The following is a 3,548-nucleotide window of genomic DNA, read 5'->3' as shown; positions in this document are numbered from 1 at the left end:
ACTCAACACAGCTATTTTTTTTTTTTTTTTTTTTTTTTTTTTTTTTTTTTTTTTTTTTTTTTTTGCGGTACGCGGGCCTCTCACTGCCGTGGCCTCTCCCGCCGCGGAGCACAGGCTCCGGACGCGCAGGCTCAGCGGCCATGGCTCACGGGCCCAGCCGCTCCGCGGCACGTGGGATCCTCCCGGACCGGGCCACGATCCCGTGTCCCCTGCATCGGCAGGCGGACTCTCAACCACTGCGCCACCAGGGAAGCCCCAACACAGACTATTTTTAAAAGGAGAGATATTTATCTCATAAATCCAAAATATAGAGCAACTACTAGGTTGATTGAGAGGCTAAACATCAAGAATACAGCTTCTTTCAATCTTTTTGCACTGCCATTCTCATCATACTGAATTGTCTTTTTAGACTGGCTACACTCATGGCCTCAAGAAGATTCTTAGTTCCAGACATCCAGAAAAACTGGTGGTTCTAGTATTGTGTTCTTTTATAAGAGTTGAGAAACTTTACTAGGTGCTACCAGCCAGACTTCCTGTCACATCTCGTTGGCCAGAATTGAAATACTTGCTCTGTCTAAGCCAATCGAGTATAATGGCAAAAGTGATGAGACCACCATGATTGGCTTTTTCTTCCTCAAAAACACATGACCTTATCTTTCTCAGAAACACAGAACCCTGAACAAAATCAGGCTTCTGTCTGCAAGGATGGAGGAGCATGAAGGATAGTCTTACAGGTAGGCAACCAATAGTATTCACCACTGCAGCATTCCTGAAGGATGTTTCTTCTGGAGTATTTTGACATTTGTTAATTACATAGTATGATCTCTGGGTAGGTAACACTCCCTTAATACCTGCCTGAACCATGGAGCTTCCAGTATCTATTCGTCACTCATTTGGAGAAAGTGGAGGGGACCAGATACCAAGGTTGCTACCTATTGGAACATAGTCTCAGGAATTTGAACTGAACATTGGAAAATTTTAATATTGGTCCTTGCTCAACGCCTTTTTCAGTGCCAACCATTTTGCTATTAGAATTTGTTGAATTCATGTTGTTCTGTGAGTGCTCAGATATTTTTTTTCCTCATCTAAGTATTTTCTCCAATTAGTAGATTTACTTTTCAAGCTTCTCTTTCATCAAAGTGTACCTGTCTTATCTTCTGAACCATTTCTGATTAATCTAAGAAACTAAACTTTATCTTTGTATCCACTGGAACTAGTAGATTTTTTTTAGAGGAATCTCTCAAGCAACAGAAGTGTATTTTGACAAAGGTATGGAGATTCTAAAGATTATTCCAAAGAGGACACTCATTGGAAAAGAATCTTCTAGTCTGCTGCCTACTTGGCATTTGATATTTGACCATGCACTGGTTATACCACATCTCAAAATTAAACATTCCTACCTCCTTCTCTTTAAGGACCAGGTGAAACAATATGTTTAAGAGGGTGCTGTCATTGTGAGGTGCTGCCTCATCTGCCACTAAGGAATTCTTCTTGGGACCTGGGGCAAAAGGTACAATCTGAGAGCCCAGGACCATGATGATTGGCGCTCCAGGAAGCAGTAGTTTCAGTTTCAGTTTTCAACAGAAGCAAAGAGTGGAAACTCTGACAGGTAATGGTGTCAGAAATCTCTGGGAAGCCGAGGAGTAACTACTTTACAAGCTATTAATGTTTGATGTCCAGCTACCTAAGAAAAAATCTCTTTAATTTCTATAATTGATGAGCAGCTATGGTATAGTGACACCAGTCAGAAAATAAATATTATAATGATTATGCCAAGTGTCAACTCTTTATACAGAAACATAGCATTAAAACAACTAGAGATCACCAGCTCTGTATATATGTAGAGGCATAATGAAATTCTGATGAATCTCACACTGGTGTAATAAATGTATGGCTTTACAATCTATATACAGAAAGTGGGTCTTCCATGTCCTGAGTATTTAAAACAACAAGAAAACTTTATTTGAAAGGTATTGATGATAGAAGAGGGAAGTTAAAGAGCTTCCATTTCTTTAATCTTTTTTTCGTCCTTCAGTTTTTCCAGATTTCATATCTATCTTTCTTCTCTGAATGCCAAAAATAATTTAACTTAATAGGGTCTTGAAAAATGATTTAAATTATTAAAATATAGCTCCTGCAGGTATAAAATGTTCCTCCAGGCATTTTATTCTTCCCTATTTCAGAATGACTTTCTGCTCTTCTCCCCACTTTGTGGGCTTCTCCACTTGTCTGAACACAAGTGACATCTTTTATGTGTAAAGACTCAAGCGAAGTACCGTAAACCATTTCCTTTTAATATTTTCCATTAAGCATTGCCTTTCGCTGTCAAATAGAAACCCACATTATTCTCTTTTAGGCTTAAGCCTGATAAGTTGTTTTTTGCTTGGAGTACTTTTCTACTTTACTTTGCTTCTGCATTGCTCCTTACCTCAGGCTTTTTTGCTCCATGACTCCATTAGCCCACAGTACTTCTTTGTATTTTGGCCTTGTTATCCAGTGTAATAGGACATTCCAAAGCCCTAAGCATCTGAAAACATGACGATTTAATAACAGACAGTGTAGAGAGCCTAATAAAAATATGATTGTGAATTATAAAGTATAAAATTTAACAAATGTAGTTTGAGAAGGAAACATGATAATGACCAAGAACAAAATAAAACTTGCATTTCTTTGTCAATCATAGGTGGGTGTGATAGGACAAACACTAGCTCAGGAGTCAGAAAAGATCACTAACAACCTTTCTCATCTAATTTTTTTTTTCTAGAAAATAAAACAATAATTTTTAAGTTCATTTAATGGCAACTGGTAATCATCAAATTAGCAATGGTTATCTTCAAAAGTTATTACACTAACAGTGCTGTCATTTCTCAAGGTTGATCAGATACCTAGAGTCACAGACATTTCCCACATAAGATGCATCATATAAATCAGACTTTCTTTATCACCAGCATTTATACAACCAGACCTAAGAAAAGAACTAGGTCTGGGGACACATGCATGATCTTAATATAGTGAATGTTTAGCCTGCCCTGAACCTCTATCATCTTATACAAGTCACTTTATCCTCCTGACCCTCTGTTTCCACATTTATAAATATGGAATTTTGAGCTAGATGGTCACTACACTCCCTTTCAGGTCAAAACAATCTCTGATTGTTAATATAATAGATATCTCCTTTAGGTTATATTATTTTATCTTAATATGTAGGAAATAAAATTTTGATGTTGTTCTTTCCTAAAAACAACTTCTAAAGCACAATTTGTAATTATAGTTCAGGAGAGTCTTATCAGAGGGTACAGATATTTTAGGCAGTTTTCCATAATGAATCAGAAAATTTCCCAGGAGAGTTTAGGGCAGGGGCAGCTGCGTACAATGGTTATTAGAGAATATTGATTACACCTTAAAGAAAGGAAATCTATTTGAAAGGATATTGCCCTATATTTCCACTCCATTTTTCAGTCTTTAATTCTACAATTGCAGTCTGAGTCTTAATGTAAGATTTTTGCTCCTCATACAGAAAATGTATTTGGTAACTGTCCATTTGCTAC

At 37.3% G+C, this 3,548-nt stretch overlaps 1 non-coding gene across 1 annotated transcript; it reads right to left on the bottom strand.

The window, feature by feature from the left end:
• Positions 1-2,936: 2,936 nt before the first annotated feature.
• LOC116757202 lies at positions 2,937-3,069 on the bottom strand. Its single transcript, XR_004350856.1, has one exon. It is a non-coding gene; the product is annotated as a small nucleolar RNA SNORA72 (small nucleolar RNA).
• Between the last annotated feature and the right edge of the window lie 479 nt (positions 3,070-3,548).

This window comes from Phocoena sinus, chromosome 7 (assembly GCF_008692025.1).
Source record: "Phocoena sinus isolate mPhoSin1 chromosome 7, mPhoSin1.pri, whole genome shotgun sequence".
NCBI lineage: Eukaryota > Metazoa > Chordata > Mammalia > Artiodactyla > Phocoenidae > Phocoena > Phocoena sinus.
This window is presented reverse-complemented; position numbering and strand designations above follow the sequence as displayed.